A 22,219-nucleotide genomic window follows, 5' to 3' on the forward strand; every position below is an offset into this window, starting at 1 on the left:
TCCAGCGGCTGCGGCGACATAAACACGGCAGCAGTGTGTGGAATAGTGTCAATCGGCTGCGGTTTCTCAAACCTCAACGAACTGCTGGCGTCCATGAACATCCCAGGAATGTCATCGGACACTTACACAAAAATAGAAGACGACGTTGGACAAATTATTAATCAAGCCGCCTGGGAGGAAATGAATAAAGCGGGCGCGGAAGAGGCAAGGCTGGCAAGAGAATATGGAGACATTGACAGTGATGGCATACCCACGATAGCAGTCATCGCAGATGGAGCGTGGTCAAAAAGATCCTACAAGAACAAATATGACGCTTCGTCAGGAGTGGTGAGTGCACAAATTTATTGAATTCCGATAATAACAAAAAGCGCTCCATTTTATACATGAAAATGTTTTATACTTAGTGCAAAAAGATGCTTGACCTTTTTCCACTGCCCCATTGTCTTGATCGCTGCCCACACCTCCATAACCTAGCACTAAAACTGGTTTCGCTTGCATCGTCTAGCGTCAACGAAGAGGGCAAGTGTACGATGGTTAGAATTGTGAATACAAAAGTGCTGCCAGCGATGTTATGTGTGCTTGAGTCTACGTGTGTATACGTGCAAACACACGGACCTGAATGATTATATTACTTTCCCTTTTTTTTACAAATACTCACATTACAATTAAGAAAAAAGAATGTTGAACATCTATGACAACAGGGATAGGTATCACTGGGATCGAAAAAGGTCATTAAAAAGTAACACTTGAGTCGCAACTTGCATGATAAGCTGAAATACCTATCTGTTCTAGCAATAAGCACTGCAATCAGCAGGGCAGCTTTGTGACCAATATTAGTGTTACTCTTTCAGGCTGCCATCGTTGGTCACAGAACTGGAAAAGTCCTGTACCTTGGCGTAAAAAACAAGGTGTGCGCAATGTGTGCTCGTACTCCACAAGATGCCACCCCGAAACAGCATCAGTGCCACAAGAACTGGCACGGAAGCTCAACCAGCATGGAGCAAGCTATTGTGGTTGAAGGCTTCAAGAAAAACGTTGAACTGCATGGCATCAAGTATACAAAACCTATCGCTGATGGTGATTCGAGCACTTACCGCTCTATCATAGCAGCAGCACCATATGGAAACCAGCGGGTTGAAAAAATTGAGTGCAGGAACCACATACTTCGCAACTATGCCTCAAAGATAAGAGAGATTGCACAGAAGAAACGGCTGGAAAAGCTTCCCCCGAAGGTAAAAAACTCTGTTCTCCAAGCAGCTGTGCGCCTGCGGCATGGTGTTGCAACAGCAATAAAAGTTAGAGGCTCTGAAGATGCATCGTTTTCTGAAAAAGTAAAGCGCCTTGTTAAGGATATAAAGAACGACCCAAATCATGTGTTTGGAGACCACGCCAACTGCGCTGGTTACTTCTGTTCCGGGGGCAAAGCGGGAGAAGAAAATATATTTCCCGAAATACTTCAAAAAGGCATATTTGAAGACATTTGTGTGGCCATGAGCAGAGTGGTTGCAAACGCTGCGAGCCTAATAATGGACGTCTACAATAATGCTGCCGAGCATCATAACTCCGTTGTGTCAAAATTTGCAGGCGGAAAGCGGATTAATTATTCCATTAAAGGATCGTACAAGACAAGGTGTCTTGCTGCGTCTTTATCGGTGAACTGCCGAGGAACATACCACGAAAAAATAGCGCGCAGGATTTCCGGAGGGCAGCTTGGAAGATGTACAGCATCATTTGTGAAGGCATCAGTTTCCAAGAAGAATTCAAGGCGAAAGCTACCGAAAAAGAAGCTGTCAACCACGCCACGCTGCCAGCGCAGAGATAAAGAGCTACATTTTGGTGCCGATGCTGACTACGGCCTACCAGACATGGAGCCCGATGCTTTTGCAACTGCTTAGGACAACTTCCTGAAATCGCTTTCGCTCTCGGAAAACAACACTGAAGACCTGCAGCGAGCAACGTCAAAGCAAAGTGGATCCACTCTATGGAAGCAGGAAAGGCGAAAGAGATTGACAGCATCACTGTTTGGCGCTGTGTGGAAAATGAAAGCAACGACGGGATGTGGGCGGACAGTTGGCGATATCCTGTACAAAGAAATCACATCTGAAGCCATAAGGTACGGAAAGGACCACGAGTGTTTAGCACTAAAGCAAATCGAGAAGGAATGCAACGTTGTGGTAAAAGAGTGCGGCCTGTTTGTTGACCAGGAAAACCCCTTTCTTGGCGCTTCCCTTGACGGACTCATTGGGGAGGACATCCTCGTCGAAGTCAAGTGTCCGTACTCAGCGAGGGACATTACTCCACTAGAAGGAGTTCGCGCCAAAAAAATAACCTGCTGTGTCGAAAGCAAGGACGGAAGATAGCAGCTGAAGACTAACAGCAATTATTGGTACCAAGTACAAGGCCAGCTCAATATTGCTCGCCGTCAGAAGTGCTTGTTTGTAATCTGGACTAAAAATGGCATGAGTATTGAGGTGATTTCCAGGCATGAATCGTTTTGGGAGGACGAGATGTTGCCACGTCTCAAAAAATTTTATATGCACTGTTTGCTGCCAGAACTCGTGGACCCAAGAAGAAGCCGTGGCCTTCCAATTCGCGAACCTCGTTACATTGTCGAAGCACAGATGACTCGCTCACTCAAGCGATCTTTGAATGCAAAAACTAAAAATGAAGACAGCCGAGAAATCGTCTAGGACACCCTTCCTGACTACAGAGCATCTTTCCCCTTTCCTTTTGTCACTGTCACGATCATGTGTTGGAACAGGTTTCTTGCTACTGGTTTATTTTGTTCAAATAAAAAAATGAAATCTAAACAGAAGGAAAGAGGGGTGGTGGCCACGCCACCCGCGTATGATCTTTTGTAGGCAAAAACGGGGCAGCAACCCTAAAAGGAAATCTTCCAACCAATTCCGACTGGTTTGCAAGCTGAAATTCCTTACCTCATATAATTTCCAAGGAAGGCTTAGTAGGCGCCCTACTTCGAGTTGCATTTTTTTTGTCGCTGTGTATTTTGCAGCGTGGTGCAGGAGGTCCTGCTAGCTGCGGCGCATACCTAGCCGGCTCTAAATGGGAGAATAACAGCAGTGGTCGAACGCTTGACTTAGCGAAACCGGTTCAGAAGTGGAACTAAATGATTTTTCCTGCCAGGCTACTCGCCTTTGAGGTCATGTTATTTACACGACGGACCGGTTCGACCAGTTCTCATGAGGGCGGAGCTACAGTACAGCAGAGGCTAGACAAGAAAAGGAACGAAATGGTTATTTCACCCCTTGCCTTGGGGAGATGTCAGCGTGTATAGACCTTTCCAACCTGATTGAAGCCATAGGTACCATAGGGCTCGCTGGATTAATTTTTCAGCTGGCGCTACCAACCGATCCGTGGGCAATGCAGCAGAGGCTAGGCAGGAAAAGGAAGGAGACAGGATTCTGTCCCCTTGCTGTGGGGAGTGGATGTTCGCTTTTCATGCGGAGGTGTGAAGGGGGATGTTAAAGAAAGGGTGCGAGGTGATTAGAGCTCAAGAGCCCACTTCCCACATCATGGGCACAAAAGCCAACAAAGGCTCATCTCCTTTGCTTTCCTGTCGCGCCTCTTCTACATGCACAATGGATAGGTGCCAAGGATGTTTGCTCCTGCCTTCACTTGTATCCTACTATAGGTCGCCTGAACCACTGCACACCTTTGGTGGGGTGGGAACAATGCTGTTCTCCCACATAAATGGCCCTGTGAGTCACTTATGCTTTGGTGCGAAAAATGTTATATCCTCGGGCAGCGGGGGAGGGGTTCTTCTTGACTGCGCCTGGCATCTCCCTTCACAGCCCAAGCAAGAAAAAATGACAGAAAGAAGTCAAGTTGGTCAAAGTTTCGAGAAAAACATGCGCGCACTAACACTGACAAGCAAGAGGTTGGTGGTAGAGTGTAGTATTGTCTAAACAGTTTGACACCAGATGGAGCCACGACGCAAATAGTTAAATTTGGCGCGAACTTCAATTCCCGCAGAAAATGCATTCACAACTTTCAGAACCTGTAAAACGCTAACAATAGGTTCGATATGGTTAAAAATTGCAGATTAACAATCAGGAAAGAAAAAGGGAGGAAATGTTGCGGAGGAAATTTTGATGTTTAGCCTAGTTTTTTTATGAGATGACAAGGAAGACCGACATATCTAAAAACGCAATTTTTAGGAATATTTGTCTCTGATTTGAAATAAAATGAAGCCTTAAAAATAAAATTTCCCCGCAACATTTCCTCTATTCTCTAAAGACGAAAACGCTGCCACAAACCCCATGAAAATTTAACCGCATTTGGACACGCTAGAGCTTCTGAAAGTTACCATGTATTTTCTATGGACGTTGGCACTGGTGAGCCCTCTTAACATCCTATTGTGCAGGGATTGTTCCACCGTGGACTCTGTGCTACAAGTGTGCCGACGTTTCGAGCAGGAAAAAAGAGGCACATATCTCAACGTTTTGACCGGATGGCGAACACGGCTGCCAGCTCCTCCTGTGTCGATCTTCCGACTCCTCGAGCACCTGCTAATAACAGTACTTTCACCCGCATCGTCCACAAAGAGCTTGAGGCAATGACGCCTGTAGCTTCACTGTCGCATACACCCGACAACACCCTAGCTACCATATCACTCATTCAGGCTGTTGGCCGCCAAGAGGTTGTTAATATGGGTCTCCCTTCTACCTGCGCCACCGACTCTGTGGATTCCGGATCTGCCCCTCCAGTGATTGCAGCTGCTTAATCCAATGCCGGTTTCTCGCCCCGATATCTGTACCGTAATCCGAAGGAATGGCGTACCCGTAACAATCGCTCGGTCTGCTTTACTTGTTCACGCTTGGGCCGCATTTCCCGTCACTGCCGTAGCCGTTTGTGCATGCCGTCTCGTCAGTTAAGCTACGTCGACCGCCGCGGAGATTATGCCCCTCACTATTCTTCACCTTGCCTCAACCAGACACGTGTTAACCCCTGTGTCACTGTTCGTGCTGCCAACCCTTCACCATCATCGCAAACCCGACGCTCGCGTTCTATTCTTCGCCGCAGTTCGTCACCGTCCTATTCCCGCCACATACCGGAAAACTTGTCAATGCAGCTCCCGGAGGTGACGCTGCATTTGTAACCTGGAGTGAAAAACCTCTGGTGACCACTGCCACACAAAATAATCGCATCGACGTCCTTGTGGATGGTGTTCCCCTTTCTGCTCTCATTGATACCGGCGCCCAAATGTCCGTTCTAAGCCCCTCATTTCGCCGTCGCCGCAAGAAAGTCCTTATTCCTGCCGTCTCGCCACAGTTCGCGTCACCAATGGCAGCCGTGCTGCCGTGGCTGGCATGCGTACGGTACAAGTTACCGTTGGTGGACGTCCTGTCCCAGTGTTGTTCACCGTCCAACATGAATGCCCCAAGGCGTTATCCTTGTCATTGACTTTTTAAAAGCCCACTCTGTCCTCATTGACTGCGCTACCAGCCTACTTCCCTTGGACCATCTGCTCTGCTATAAAGACCCCTCCTGCTCACCCCACCTTCAATCAACAGAGTTCTGCCGCCTTCCTCCTGAAGCTGCCGTTTACATCCCTATGTCCTCATTCAGACCCGTTCCAGACGGCGACTATCTAGCGTGTCCCATCACTGACGTCATCCTGCAGCGGCACGTTACTATTCCTCACCTAAATGTGCATATCTCCCAGAACCGTACCACTCTTCCGGTCCTTAACTTCAGCTTGTCAACTCGAGTTCTGCCCGAGAGAATTTCACTAGCTGTGCCATCCCCGATGACCGATTGTGTCATTTCAACTCTGGCCACAGATTATCCACATGCCGTTCCTGCAACCCCTCCCTCGTCGTCTACATTGCGCACTGATTCTGTTAATAGCATGATTGCAGCTTATCTCCAGTCTGAATTCTCCGCAGAGTTAAACAAGCTTTTCCTCACCTACACTAACCTCTTTGACTTCGGTACCCACCCATTGGGTCAAACTACAATTGTCAGTCAGCGCATTGCCACCGGAGACGCCAGTCCTATTCACAGGTGGCCCTATTGTGTTTCGCATGCCGAGATACGCGCCATTCAAACAGAAGTAGAGAAAATTTTGGCGAACGACATAATCGGGCCTTCCAGTAGCCCCTGAGTATCCCCTCTTGTGTGGTCAAAACAAAGATAACAGTTGGAGATTCTGCGTTGGCTACCGTCACCTAAATGAGAGGCTGTACTCACCTATGGGGCTGAAACGTGGAGGCTAACCAAGAGAGTTCTACTTAAGTTGAGGACAACCCAGAGGGCTATGGAACGAAAAATGGCAGGGGTAACATTAAGAGATAGAAAGCGTGCAGAGTGGGTCAGAGAAATAACTCAAGTTAACGACATTCTAGTGGAAATTAAGAAGAAGAAATGGACATGGGCAGGACATGTAGTGCAAAGAGAGGATAACCGATGGTCGCTGAGGGTAACAAACTGGATTCCAAGGGAAGGAAACCGTAGCAGGGGGCGGCAGAAAGTTAGGTGGGCGGATGAGATTAAGAAGTTCGCAGGGGTCAAGTGGATGCAGCTAGCACAGAACCGGGTTAAGTGGAGAGATATGGGAGAGGCCTTCGCCCTGCAGTGGGCATAATCAGGTTGATGATGATGATGATGATGACCTAAATGAGATAACCAAAAAAGATGTCTATCCACTTCAGCGTACTGACGACGCGATTGATACTTTGCAAGCAGCCAACTACATTTCTTCCATCGACCTACGTTTTGGCTAGTGGCCGATCTCTGTCGGCGAGAGAGATAATGAAAAAAGAACGTTCATCACTCCTGATGGCCTCTATAAATACAAAGTCATGCCTTTTGGCCTTTGCAATGCCCCAGCTACCTTCGAACGCTAATGGACTCTTTGCTCCGAGGCTTCAAGTGGACCACTTGTTTGTGTTATCGTGATGACGTAACAGTTCTGTCTTCTACGTTTCAAAGCCATCTCCTTCGCCTTTCTACAACCATTGCGCTTATTTGCCGCGCCGGACTAAATTCCGGCGCGGCGAATAAGCGCGCCGGAATAACTAAATTCCAAAAAGTGCAGCTTTGGTCACTGACAATTCAAAGTCCTTAGTCACTGGGTTAATGCTGCCGGCGTTCAGGTTGACCCCGACAAAATTCGTGCCGTCAGAGATTCTCCCACTCCCCGTTCATCCAGCGATGTTCGAAGCATTATTGGCCTATGTTCCTTTTTCCGACGATCCGTCCCGAATTTTGCAGCCCTTTCTCTTCCTCTCATCCATCTCTCGAAGACAGACGTTTCATTCTCTTGGAGGCCTGGACAAGTTGCAGCTTTCTCGGAACTTATTGCTGCTCTCACTACTCCATCCGTCTTGGCCCATTTAAAACCATCCGCCAATACTGAACTCCGCACCGACGCAAGTGGTCATGGCATTGGAGCTATACTCGTCCAGCTATACTATCACAGAGATACAGTGCCTGGCACTTGTTTGGGCTATTACAAAATTCCGCCCTTATTAGTTTGGCCGCCCATTTATTGGTATAACAGACCAAAACTTCTGCTGGCTTTCCTCCCTCAAAGATCCCACTGGCCGTTTGGGGCGCTGGGCACTTCGATTACAAGAATATACATTTTCCGTCGTGTACAAGTCCGCCCGGCTTCACCAAGATGCGCCTACTCGCCTAGTCCAGCGACTCTCACGATGAAGCATGTATCTTGTCTATCTCGGACTTTTATAACCTTGCCGATGAACAACACATAGATCCTTCGTTCCATTATCTTATCCTCCGTCTTACCTCCGACCACCCATACACCCCTAGCATTATTTGTACTCCACGAGAACATCCTATACCGAAGCAATATGTAACCATATGGCGCAGACATTTTGCTCGTCGTTCCTCAACATCTGCGTTCCATCATCCTTGAACAGTTCCATGATGCTCCCATGGCTGGCAACCTGGGTGCCTTTCGCACATACGACAGCCTGCGCCGAAGTTTCTACTGGCCGGGGCTCTACCACTCCGTCCAGCAGTACATTGCCGAATTTGAATTGTGTCAGCTTAGGAATAAGGTCACAGTTTTGCCTTTAGGCCAATTGTAGCCGATCCCCATACCTACTGGCCCATTTTCCCGTATAGGCTTTGACCTTTTTGGCCCCTTCCCAGTTTCAGCCTCAGGAAACAAATAGATGGCCGTCTCCGCCGATTACGCTACGCAGTGAGGTGTTACTCGATCATCCCTACCAGCTGCACCCCACATGTCACTGACTTCCTTCTAGAAAACATGTCTACATCATAGTGCCTCTCGTGAGCTACTAACTGACCGTGGCCGCTGCTTCCGGTCGCGAGTGGTCCAAGAACTCCTTTCTTGCTCCGTCCGCCACAAATTCACCATCGCCTATCACCCCAAACCAACGGCCTCGCGGAACGTCTAAATCATATCCTCAGAAATGCTGCCATTTATGTATCTCACGACCACCGGGATTGGGACGTTCATCTACTCTTTGTGGCATTCACCTGCAATTCATCTGTCCAGTCTGCCGCTGGATACTCTGCATTTTATCTGTTATTTGGCCGGCACCCGTTACTGCCCTTCGGCATCTCACTGCCCGCGGCAGACGCCACCAGTACTTAAGCCAGAGATGACGTTGCCCGCGCTCATGATGCCCGCCGAATAGCTCGTGCCAGGCTCTCTGCATCTCAAGACTCCTAAAACGTCCGGTACAACAGTCGCCAACGGGATTTCACTGCACTCCTGGATCTCTCGTTTTAATGTGGCTCCCGTGCCGTCGAGTGGGGTTGTGCGAAAAGCATTTGCCCCGTTGCATAGGCCCTTACCGAGTTTTTCAACTCGTGACCGACGTCACATACGAAGTTGAATCTGTGTCTTCGATATCCTCGTTCAGAGCGCCATCCTCCGAAATATTGCATTTGTCCCGTCTGAAGCCCTACGTGCACCTTCTGTTTCACTAATGTAGATCGCACAGGGACTGTGCTTTTTCCGAGGAGGGTTGTGTTAATTAGCAGCATTGTCTGGTCGTGCTGTGGATAAAGAAGTGCGACAGACTTCCAGAAGAAGAAGACGCAGACGAGCGCTGAGATCTGTGCTGTGATTATACTCAGTGGTGCGGGCAGCTTTCAGACTGTGCATATACCCCGTAACAACATAATCAACCCGGCGAAAGGTAACGGCAAGCGTGCTGGGAAGTTGTTTGACTACGGATTGCTAGCAGAATTCAAGCACGATCAATTTCAAGTCGATGGTGAACCGTCTAGATAATTGACCGAATGAACCTAGAAAAGTCCGAAATTATATGAAAAAGTTGGGCTTAGTTGCCAAAACTCGAGAAAAATCTCTGCGCATCTGGCAGTAAAAATAAAGGGATAAATAGCGTCTCGTGACAACGAGTATGAACAAGACCATTCTTTGCGCTAAAATTACTTTAAGGCAGCGTGCTGGATGCCTTTAAGAACTAAGAAAATAAATATTTCCGTTTGCTGTGCGATGTCAGCGCACGCTAAAGATCCCCAGGTGGTCGAAATTACTCCGTAGCCCTCCACTACGGTTCCCCTTTCTCTCTTTCCACTTTCACTCCCACCTTCCTCCCTTCCCTTACGGCGCGGTTCAGGTGTCCACAGAGCAAGTGTGACAGATACTGCGCCTTTCCCTTCCTGTGAACCAACCTACCAACCTACCTACCTATCAGAGATTGCCGCCATTGTTCAATGGCCTCAGTGGCGTAAGCCGCACAACATCCAGCATTGTTTGGTGCGCAGGGCGCCGCTAGGATGCTGTCACAAAGTCAGGAATGACTCTGTAGTCCAGATCACCCACTCAGCGCAGGACGTTGTACAGGCCGAACTATCGGCATAAAAGTTTTCCAGTGAGACCGCGGCGGCGATTTAGCGCCCAAACAAATGCTGTGTTTGCAGGCGCTTATGCAGCTGAGCGTCGTCATAATTTATAGCGTCAGCCGTCAGGTGATCGGTGATCTTTACTGCACAGCCGTGCAATCGTTCTGGCTTTCTCTGCATGATAAAGGTAGGCAATTCCGTCGACGCTGTCGTCTTCCGTCACATGAGGTAACATCGCGTCGAATGGGGTCATGTGCTGCCTGCTGTACACAAGTTCAGAGGGATCGACCAGGGAGTCTCCTTAATGGCGTTGTTTGATGCTGACATCACGCATTGCTGGATGTTATCCCATGTCTGATGTTCAGTGTGCACATACATGACAAGCATGTCGGCGATAGTTTTGTTCGGATATTGTGTGAGTCGATTGGCCAGCGGATTGTACGCTGTTTGTCGGCGGCTAGCATGAATGTAGTCCAGGATGACTTGCTTCAGCTCAGGTGCAAAGGCTGTTCCCCAATCTGAGATGAGTACATTTGGAAGCTGCAAAAAAAATTGTTCTACAAATGTATGGCAGCTTCCCTTGCGGCAGCGTTGAGCAGTGCTTTTGCATTGGCGTATCGGGTAAGGTAGTGGGTGGCAACAATGGTCTAGTTGTTACCCGTGGATAAAGACATCCATGCAAATTTCTTGCAAGGGTTCACTCACTGTGGTATGGAATTGAGTAACAGTCTCGTAGGGGTTTAGCGCGTGGCTGGCACTCACTGCGTTTTCACGTAAATTCGGACGACAGCAGCTACCTGCATTCTATAATATTTCTCTCGTAATCAGCCAAGCATGCGTGCAATCCCTAGATGCCCGGCTTTCAACTCATCGTGGTACCCTTGCAGAATATTTTTGGGAACAAGATGAGGATTTCTATGGAGTGCGAAGTTCTTTACGGGGACACCAGTGCGGAAGGTGAAGTGTAATAACTCTCTCATAGGACAGCAAGTATGGAAGCGTTGTTGCCTTCTGGATACGAAATAAGATTTCTCAACTGAAGATTCGAGCATTGCTGTAGTGCGAAACTGCAGACGCTTACCGGTCCCAAGAACACGTCTTTTCCTTTTGAGGCAATGTCAGTGGAGGCTCGTGGTAAGCAGTTTGGATCGGAAAGCTTACGGCCAGGTTTGTAGGCTACAGGAATGTCAAATGTATGAAGACTTAGGCTCCATCGCGCAAGGCAGCCGGAAGGTTTCCAAACTAGCCAGCCAGCAGCGCTGCTGATGAATTAACACTCTGATTGGTCGAACGTATTGGTATTAACGGAGCTCGAAGTAGCCCAGATGATCGCGAACCACTCCATCCCGGTCGTCGAATAACTGGCGTCAGCTTTTGAGAGGAACATGCTAGCAAACGCGATAATGTTCTATTGTCTAGCACTCTTCTGAATGAAAATGGCACCTGAGCCTACACTGCTTGCATCGATGTGATTTTCTGTTTCGTCATTTTTATCCAGTGGCTTAGACGAGGAGGGGACAGTAGTTTGCGCTTACGTTCGTGGACTGTTTCTACTTGCTGCGCTCCCCATTAAAAGATATGTCATCCTTCTTAGGCTGTGATATAGTTTTTGGATGAGAGAAGTTCCTCATAAGCGCAACGAATTGGGGCAGAGTGTTCTTGTTATCAGGCTGCACAAAGTGGGCAATCACAGCTGTTTTCTGCATAGGGGAGGGGGGGGCGGAAACTGTGCCCTTATTTACAATATGATCAAGCAACAACTCTTCATATGCGGAGTGACACTTGAAGGCTAATAAAATTAGGTTTAAGGTTGTCTTCAGAGTTCGGAGAGAAGGCAATGACGTCATCTCAGCACACCAGACAAATTTGCCACTTGAAGCCAACTAGTACTGTATCCATTACTCGCTGGAACGTAACGTAGTTTGTTCAGAGTGGAGGGCAAATGAATTTATACTGAACCCGAATTTACGCCGAAGGACGTGCGGTCTGATATGACCTAGGTATTAGAACAATCTCTTTCGTCAACCTCACATTGCCAATTGTCATTCTTTAAAACCATTGATGACAAGTACTTATTGTTGTAGGGTCGATCCAGTGTGTCGTCAGTGCGGGAGAGAGTGTAAACAACCTTCTTTGTTATGGCCTTCAAGTGCCAGCAATTAGCGCAGAAGCAAGCTGTGCAATATTTCTTCACCAGAATGACTGGAGCTGCCAAGGGGCTCTTTGATGGCTGTATAACGTCGGCACGAAGCATTCCACTGACTTACTCGCGGAGTGGTTGGCGTTCTCGTGGCAATACGTGGTAGGGCCTAGTGGTTAGTGATAGGTGGCGCAGATGTCGGGCCTGTTCGTCAATTAAAATGCGGTGCTTGGCATGTAATGTTTACCGCACCGTTATTGTTAACGAGAAGCACTTGCAGTAGCTTTGAAGAAGACTTTGAATCTGGCCTTTTCGGCATCGAAGTGAATCCGGATTGATGTCAAACATAGGCTGACGAATTTGGTTCGCAGCATCTTCCAGGGTATTGGACTTGAAGGGTGAATACATCTCGAATGTCTGCTAATACATCAAGAAAAGCGACCCTCATGCCCTTATTGAGATTGCCGGTATTCTTCGGAGACATTCATCACCGACACATTAGCTTGTTCTGTAAAAAAATGGCGATGCTTCTTACGGTGCCGAGCCCTCATTCAAAGATCAGCTTGGTGCTTCCTTCGACTTCGATGATTTTGATTCCCGCACTCCCCACGCGATTGACGACGCTTGAATGCGAGGCACGTTGAATTCTCAGCGTAGGACTTTCAGAGCAACATCATATGTCGAAGTCGTAAGGGTAGGTATGATATCCGTAGAGAGTGTGATGAGGTTTGATCGAAGGTAGATGATGATCTGACGCTCCGAGAGAAAATCCGTACTGAAAATAACGCCTCGCAAGAGGTTTTGTAGGACCAGAAAGCCGGGAGGATGCGTAAGTCCTTTTACTGTCAGTTTTTCAGTGCATTGCCCCGAGATTGTATTAAATTTGCCAGCGCGGTGCTTATCTCTGGACCATGTCAAGTGGCTGCAAATGTCTTGAGCGAGAGGCGAACGGTCGCTGATGACTGATTTGTCGGCTCCTGTGTCCCCTAAAGGGATAACTGTCGACTGTCAACACCAACGTCAAGGTGACTAGTTGATATCCTTGCACTACGCGTTGGCTTCGATGTCCGACCTCGTCCCTGTCGTGTACTTTGGTCGCGTCCGGGCCGCAATGTTGCCATGTTTCCGGGCGATGGTATTGGATTGAACTCTGGTCGCTTACTCGTTGATGCCGTCTTGTGGTGCGGTGGTGTTGTAGCTACTTCACCGTCATTAGCTGTCAGCGGTGGACGGTCTTCGTCTTTTCGTTGTTGACTAACCTGACATACAGGGGCTGCGGTCTTCATTTTCTACTATGGGGGCAAGGGATCTTGATTGCAAAACGTTTTACCCTGAGGGCGTCCAGATGGCAGACGACCGGCGGTGAGTTGACCACGCATGCTGTTCCCTGCAAAGGATGTCGATCGTCTGGTTACTTATGCTCGCTCACCAGGACGCAATCGTGGGTCATCGGTGGCGAAACCAGCACTCTATTCCGTCTATGGGCAGCGGTGAAGTATCTGTCGAACCTCGCCACAGTGGAAGCATACTGGGCGTCGTTCGGGAGTGACTAGTCCACGTCGAGGAGGGTTTGCGGATCAGCGTAATGTGTCTGCATATATCAAATCAGCAGCGTCTTGCGTTGGGCCGTGGGAGATGTCGCATAACGACCACGCATCTTCTCATGGACGACATTCATATAGTCGCCACCTGGGCTCTCTGGAAGATCGCAGCAGCCGGCGGAGTTCCTCTCAGACGTTCTCTCGTGTGATATCCCACATGTTATCATTCGCCAGAGATATTTATTCGTCATGAATATGGTTCGGGAGCCAAAAATTCACGCTTCCTGAATGAACTTGCCACTGATTTCCGGGAGTTCCTGATACGGCTCGTAAAAGGTGTTTCTGTTACCCCTCGAAAACCTTCCTCCTTTCTTCGGGAATAACAGTGTCCGTGAGTGAGGACAATTAGGCTGCTGGATCTTAGATTGAAGGAGCATTTCCTCATCTCTCTTTTTCCTCACCAATTCATGCAAACACATCAAATAATTCCTTCTCCAATTCCAACCACACAATTTCTCAGGACTCATGCTCTTCACACCACGTCGGAGCGGCTCCATTCAGTGTAAAGATCGTTTCGGAGCTTCTTTGCATTCTCACCTTTTCTTTGTAGCAACTCTTTCGTCTTTACATAGCTATGAGTAAAGCGGAAATTTGTGCGAGTTGGTTCATATTCATTTAGCTCACAGCGCGCCGAGACAGCACTGCAGACGGAAAATTGTGTTCCGTCTCTAGTCCTGTCTTTGTGCGCTGTGAGCGAAATAAATTTAAATTGCTAGTCTTCCGAAGCTTCTTCCTGTGCTCTATTGCAAATTGGCGGTTATGGAAGCTGCCGAAAGATCAAGAAAACAGACGCTTGATTCTTGGATGTTGTGGTTGTTGAGGCGTCCGTCCGCGGTTGACTTGGGTGCGGCGGTAACCCGTGTTCAGGCGGTAGCTCTGGAGTCGGCGGCTGTCCGGTGGCCTGTATGTTGGTCCCCCAAGGGTGAAAGAAAGGAGTGTTGTCTTGGTTTTGCAGGGAAGGTCCGAAACACAAAGGCAGCATCTACACCGCATGTCACGTGGTAGTGAAAAGGTCGTAGTCCACAGCCGAAGAGACTTTTATTTCACGAAACAATCACCCTTTAGTAGGCGTGTTTGCGCCCGCTAAAACGCTTAGCAATCCGGCGTCACTGATACTAGCAAATGAGCCCAGGGGCCGTCAGGCTGCAAATGGCCACAGAGGTAGGCCATGCTCAATTTAAAATCGGCAAAGGTCGGGGAACGAGCCTCTATATATCCAGTTGAAGGTACCTAGAGAGTTATGGAATGTTAAGGAAGCAGTTGGACATGTGCTCACTCGGGTAAAATATCAGCACATCTCGCGCTACAAAGAAAGTAATGAAGTCGCATCTTGCGAAAACGAGCCTGTACAGGATCGTTCAGTGAGCTTTAACCGCAGTCAAAAAGGTGCGTGCTGGCGGCTGTTGAACGCGACAACTAATAAAAGATTTCAATAGATTTCAATCGATTGCTGCAGTATAATATTGGAACAGCATAATATGGTACCCCGACATCTCCTACTAGAATATTTTACCTTCTGAAATTGGAGCAGCGTATACTGTTCGCACATATATACGCACATCACATGAAAGTATATTTACTAAACATAGAACAGAGTTAATAATCTTCAACTTAATTCTTTTTGGGCGTGCTATTTTGCTGTGTAATGCGCTAAAGCTGATGCTCTATAAATTTATCTTTAATTTCCACAGATACATATTTGCTAACGCTCGTTACTTTGTAGACTGTACTTTAATACTCGACCTGCAGACTGAGGCGTACCCACTTTACCCTTGTTCAGTTCTCCATTATACCGTGCAAGCCATCTTCCTCTCGTTCATTCTGTATACTAATTACTTGTTACACTCCTTTCCATGTTTGGCATTTCTATCCACTTTGCTTTGTTCTGGGAGGTAAAGCCGACAGTCTTGCATTTCTGGGCCTCCTTCTATAGAACGGAAGGCCCATGAACAGTTACGCAGCCAGACTAAGCATGAGTTTGAAACCTGCTAAGAACATTTCTTAAGTGAAATGGTCGATTTACATTTATTAGTATAAACAAATTCACATTCTTTAATTTTCCTCTATTATAATGGCGGCAATAGCATGGTTTTCTGCCATAGAGAAGAGCTTTTTGTTCCACATATATTTAGCGCACAGGCTGGAGATGGCCCCAGAAAGTGCTCGATTGCATCTGTTTCTTATCTGCTCTTGTTTGCACAAAACGTTCCTACGTGGGATCATGGGCGTCCGCGATAGTTGCTCAATTAATTTCAATGCCACATGGCGATCTTCAGGGACAGTGTCAATACCGATATAGTGGCCAGGTGAAAAACTGCAGTGACACTTCGGTCCCCCAGGGAACATTGTGCTCCACTGCTATACTAACAGAGAACTCGATTCTTACCAGGTAAAGAATGGTTACATTTAGGCCAAGAAAAAGGCTCCCATGAGATGTGCGAAGTCGGTGCAAAATAAAAAAATAATTTCTCACATTAAGCTCGCAGTTGGCCACACGGCGCGGCTCGTCAGCGATGTTATTTTGTACGTCAAGCTCCACGTTTCCTCAGTAACAAGTAAACAAACAGTTCCTTCTGTCAGCTATCTAGTGAAACTATTACGTCAGATATAAGATAGGGAATGTGTGAAAAGCATTTCTTTATTGTACAGATACTGTTGAAGAAGTAAGGGCCTTAAGGCTTCGCTAAACAGAACAATAATATCCTTGGCTTGATTACGTCTGACAAAGCCGCTACCAAACCAACAAATCCTAGTTCCAATTCTGCAAAAGTTTCCCTTGTACAGCTTACAGCAAAGTATGATGGTACCTGTACCTGCCCCCATCATCTTATGTAAGGGGAGTTAGATCTCTCAGTTGCTATGCGCATTATTTTCCTATACCGTTCGGCATCTAAGCTTCATTGTGATGCACAGATGTTTGATTCGCTCAGAGGACAGTACAGAAAACGGACGCAGCATGAGCGTTGTCTTGTTCGCTAATTTAAATTACGCTTACCAAAGTCGAACCAGTCCAACTTAAAGCCTTGATCATATTATTCCGAAGAAGGAGATCGACAGTGGCGCGAGAGGAGCCTTTGGGCTAGGCCACCTGGCACGCGAGCCGTTTATGGGAGCCACGTGCGTTGTCGCACAACGCCTTGAAACGCGTGCACACTATAAATTCGTACGACTATTTATTTTACAATGTTAAGGGTTTCTGTCCTGGAGCGGATATATATGCAGGCTAGTGAATAACAACGGATTAGTGAAATATAATATATTTTCTACGAAACTACACACGCTAATGCTAGCGAAAATCTACTAAACGTATTCACAAAAAGACGCAATTACTGCTCGGCATGTGTCCGCACGGGAAGGAAAGCGCAGCAGGGGGCAAAAGAAAGTTAGGTGAGCGGATGACGTTAGGAAATTCGCAGAGGTCAAGTGAATGCAGCTAACATCGGACGGGATTTGGTGGAGGAGTATGGAAGTGGATTTCGCCCTGCAGCGGGTATAGTCCGGCTGATGATGATGCGTCTGCAATTAAACTAGGCATACGGAACATGTAACATGTAAACGCGCTGTTAATATCAGAGAACGCTTATGAAAACAAATTTACCCATTACTGCTATCAGGTGGTTTGTTATAGATTGTTGCTACGTTTCCACCCTTAACCGTGAAAGGCTCATGGTGAAAATCTCGTGTTCGTGGTATATGTAGCCGGCATTCCGCGAGATTGCGCGAGATGTGTCGACGACACGTGGCAGTTGACTCGCGCGATGACTTCATTTCGCCACTGAGGACGTTTAGTAGGTTCTAATGTAGACATAATTTTCTTGTTCCGCTGATTCGGCCTAGTTTCTGGTGCCTCGTGTAAATCAATTCAGTCTCGCATGTTGAGTAGAGATGTTGGGGACAACACAAGCAAATACAAATTATGACGGAATGAAATTGTGACAAATGCACAAACATGCAAAAGAGTTAGAAGAAATAATGAAGAAAGTGAAGCTAAGCGCAAACCTGTAGTTATTAGAATGTGAAATTGAGTAACAAGCTGAGGTTTCAAGTGAACCTTGACATACTCGCGGACATCTCACGCGCTTAAAGGACGACATCCGCGCGCTCTAAAAGAAAATATTTTTATCGTTCTGAAATATGCTGAAATATTCATTTAGCGATTGCGAGGACACGGTTCCAGATTATGCATTATGCCGTGTGCTTACGCCACTGGCATGATGTTTTCGTGGAAGCTAATATCCCGCTTAATAACAGCGCTTAACTGCTGTCGAGATGTGCATGACATTTCATATTTAATGGGAGGAAAAATTGGTGCTGCCTAGCACGCCAAGCTCAATGTGCAAGAGAGAGCTTTGTATGCTTGGCTATGCTGCGTTGCTAAGCTGAGTTAGACTCGTAGATAACCTAGTTAACAAACAGGAAGCTCGATTAAGCAAGGCCAGACACTGTTACATGTAGTTTAGCTCCTCTGTGCCTGTCTAAGGACATGAAAATGCAACCAATGCACTAGCATAGTGTTCGACTTATCCAATGCTATCGCAAATCTCAAGAACATAACAGCCAGTGTTAAATGACAGAAACGTGCGATGGGAATTTTGAAAGGGGAAGTCTTAGGAGGTGAGCCAGATAGCAGGTAGTGATGGTGGAGGGAACTGAGGGCAGTGTGCAGGAAAGCTGGTTTCAATATGTCGCTCAGTGTATATTTGTGGAGATATGAACAGGTACGACCAAAGTTTGCCACGTGTGTGAAGAAGCAGCAGGTGTGCGACGTAGAAGAAGCGAGCGCAGGCGCTTGCCAGCGGCGTGTACTCGCCACATCCTCTAACAAAATCCAAATACCCGGAAATGACACCCTCTGGACCTCTGACGAAGCCAGTGAATTTTACCCTTTATTATCACAGAGAGAATTATCAACTGCCCTGCTGCCTGCTCAGAGCTACGCATGACGTGCCTAAGGCCTGACACAGATAGTGGGCCCTTCCTTTCTTATAAACCAATGTACAAATAAGGCAAAACACTCACTTCGGTAAAATCCGGTCTTCGAATGAAACAATGTTTCACCTTCAAGTGGCCTCAATGTAATGAAAAGCCGTTGAGCACAATTCCGTGGTGTCCATCGAAAGTATACTCCACCTGGCTCCCCCAAACCTATTTTAAAGAGAGAAGTAGCTCTGTATTATCCAAAGACAGTGCACGTTAACCGTCCCAAGGTGGCCGAAATTATTTCGGAGCCCTCCATTATGGGAGCTCTTTCACTCTCAAATCTTTCACTCCCACCTTCCGTTCTTTCATACAATTCCTTTCTTATGAATCAATTTACAATCAAGAATAAACAATTACAAGGGTTCAACGCTGCAGAACCAAATATTGAGCGAAAGCATTAGCTGTGGGTGACCGAGCATTCTTCTTCTCTTCTTCCTCAGCCCCCATATAAAGCCCCGCTTTAACCGAGCCCCTGTAGGTTTTAGTGGCCTATAGGGGTAGCGTGAATGTCATGGTCCTAGCAGGCTGATTCTGACATAACCGCCCCATGTGAAACGAGACACCCAATGTGGCAGCTCTTGCCGACCGCTTCAGGTGGTAGCCCTGCTCTCAGATTAGTGTCACGTGGGGTGTGACGTCACAGCGTCAGGTGAGTAAGACGGGGCTACCAGCAGCGCTACGCTAAAGGTTCGGAGCCTAGAGTAGTATTGCTTTCGCAATAAAACAAGATCTTGGCATGGATGGGTGTAACTGTTCACCATTTCGTGGAGTCCAACCAAAAGCATACGTAAGCTAGATGAAGAGGCGTTCGTGTGCACAGTGATGGCAGTGCACTTAAACATTTCCAAGTGGTCAAAATTGCTCCGTAGTCCTCCACTATGGCTCCACTTTCCGCATTCATTACACCTCCTATCCTTTCTTTACGGCGCGGTCAAGTGTCCACAGAAAAACGGTAACAGATACTGCCCCTTCCATTTCCTATACACCAATCATAATTATATATAGCACTGCAACGAACGCATGCCAAGGAAAGGATATTGCCAATTTTTGGCACAAGCCCAGCCTCTCTAGAAAAATGTCTACAAGAAGTTCCCTATATACCACGTGCTGCTGTATCTCAAGTTTTCTGCAGTGCACATTTTGCAGATCTTTCTCAATTTTTGGTATCTGATAGGCTCACCGATTCCACTGGTTGCACAGCTGCCCATTTCAGGCATTTCCATTCTCCCAGTTTCTAACTTGGGCTGCGTTGCCACAGAGAAAGCAGTTGGATCATTGCGGTTTAAAGTTGTCCATAGTGATAACACCACCAGTACTGTTTATTGCCTCAACAGAGCATAAAGCAACTAGCCCTCACAACTATCTTGAACCACAGTTTTATCGATCGCTGGCAACAGCTTTGAGTTTTCTTTGTTTTCCATTAGTTGTGTGTTTTGTCTTGTGAGGGCATTACCATGGCTTGGCCGACGAGCTGTACATCCGGCGATATGTATACAATAAATCTATCAAGCTGGACATTAAGATCAATAATGTCCTATATTTCCCGCAAACACAAAAAACTGATTTCCAATAACGGATTGTCAAGCGCGTCTCTGACTGATCATTATAGGTATAGTGAAAATATTCACGCAGTCATTGCAATGTAACCTGAATCCAGAGAACAAGGCAGTCCTGCAAAATTCTGGCCGGTTTAAATGTGCGATGCTGAAACTGTTTATCTTTTACCCACAGCTCCATTGACATTACATTAGGGGGAGGTGATACCTATAACGTAGCATATAAATGAAAGTAAAAAAGCATCAGCAGCAACGTCATGCACAAAGTAACGGAAACAAAAGGATGATTATGATGATGGCCTGATTTTTATGGCACATGGGCATATTAGGCCAAAGAAAACCAAACACAAGATGAAGTGTCAACTGAAGTCCATAAAATTTCCGAGGTGTGATGTTTAATGTACTTAAAAAGAGTTGTGTATAGAGCCTAAATGTTCTTTCGCAGTGTGTAATCTAAAAACAATGGGGTATAGGGTACAAAGACATTTAATTGCGGTGTATAGTGGTCTGAGCAAAACTTCAATGAAGATTTGTTAATGTTGAGAGGCTAAGCTGCCTCAGCAACAATTTTTTTAAAAGGAAGCCATCCAAGTAAAAGAAACGTCCTGACGCCCACGTTGATAAAAAAATTCAATGTAAAAAGCCTCCTTTTAATAGACATTTAAAAACTCTTTCTGAAGGAAACGTATGATTATCACCAAGAAAGATGAAGGGATTTGTGGATTTTTGTTTCTTTTGTAATTCGGGAAAATGATGTCTCCTTTGCTGTTCAAGACTCGGACATTCAATTAAAATATGGATCGCTGTTAGCCAGTCAACGCTTCTCGAACAATGTGGTGCAGGAGAGTTTATGAGTTTATTAAAAGGTATGAATGTATTGTATATGTGTGACCTATTCTCAGCCAGCAAAGAGCTACTTTTAATCTGTCTTGTTTCTGTCGAGAGTATAGTTCCTATCCTTGGTTTTATTATGTGTAGTTTATACTCACTTGCTGTGTCCCATTCCTCTTGCCATTGTTGTCGAATCATGGTTTTGATGTGTGGCTTGGGGTTCTGATATGTTAACTTGTCAATATTTGTAGTGCTTCGAAGGACAGCTGATACAGCATGCCTATCAGCTGCCTCATTACCTGGGATAGACCGATGGCCTGGGACCCAGCACAGTGTAATATTAAGTTCTAGTTTAAGGCCCCAATATAGTCCGACGTTTTCGACGCGACTCGCTGAGTCGGCGACGTCGGCCACGGCACGTCGGCTACGACGGGTGTGTCAAAAAACTGCCGCTTCTACAGTCTGGCGCAGCTGGCGTGCCAGGTGCCGCGTCGCGCATGCGCACAAGACGCCCTCGAGGGCTGGTACGTTTTCTGTGTGCATTTTCGAGCAGACGACAGGTAACCTACAGGGACGAACTGGCTGCCTATCGAGGCACTAATTATTGTTGTGATCAAGGCAATGATGCGGTGTGTTTACTGCGAATGTTCAAATTGCACAAAGCATGTACAGCCAGCCGTGGAGACGTCCAGCCCAGCAACGGTCTGAGCCCGCGTCGACGACGGCTACAGAGGGAACGATGATTGTGTACGTGCGTGTTTTACTGAAAACTGATCATAATTTAAGTATCTGTACGAATACAGAAGAGTTATAGATTACACAGTAATGAGGATCACTTTTTCGGTCTGCCGCAGTTTCTGTAGAATTCCATAAATTTCGCGAATTCCCTGGTTGTTGAGCCGCTGACGTTCCGTGTGGCCAAATCGAGTACGGCCTTCGATTCCGGCGTGTACAGGTCACAACTCTATGCGAAGCCGCTTCCGCAGATTTTGGTATTCTTCCACTGAATGTACTGCAGGTAAGTGAAACAACACCATCGTTACACCTCCTAGAGCAATGCATTAAAACGTGTATGACACACGCACCGCAGCGAAGAACTCACCGCTGTGCCCGGCCGCTCTACTGACAGTTTGCATCCCAGGCAATTTTCTTTCCTCTGAACGTCTCTGTAGTCACTCCGCTCGGTATCACAGACGCAAGGCTGCCCTCGAATGCCTTCTAGCAGCTTTTCCGCAATAGTGTCTGAAATGCGCGCGTGGTCGCTGTCTACATGCAAGCCG

General features: G+C 46.9%; 1 long non-coding RNA gene and 1 pseudogene across 1 annotated transcript in view; one reads left to right on the forward strand and one right to left on the reverse strand.

Moving 5' to 3' along the window:
- LOC146193304 (uncharacterized) overlaps positions 1 to 21,254 on the reverse strand; it is a 35,342-nt gene extending 14,088 nt beyond the window's left edge. The window contains exon 1 of the long non-coding RNA XR_014706435.1: positions 21,098 to 21,254. This is a non-coding gene — a long non-coding RNA (uncharacterized LOC146193304). The remainder of the gene's footprint in view (positions 1 to 21,097) is intronic.
- LOC146193305 (uncharacterized) lies at positions 1,491 to 2,737 on the forward strand (annotated as a pseudogene).
- Positions 21,255 to 22,219: the final 965 nt, after the last annotated feature.

Source organism: Amblyomma maculatum, chromosome 4, assembly GCF_055883805.1.
Source record: "Amblyomma maculatum isolate TAMU_Amacu chromosome 4, ASM5588380v1, whole genome shotgun sequence".
Lineage (NCBI taxonomy): Eukaryota > Metazoa > Arthropoda > Arachnida > Ixodida > Ixodidae > Amblyomma > Amblyomma maculatum.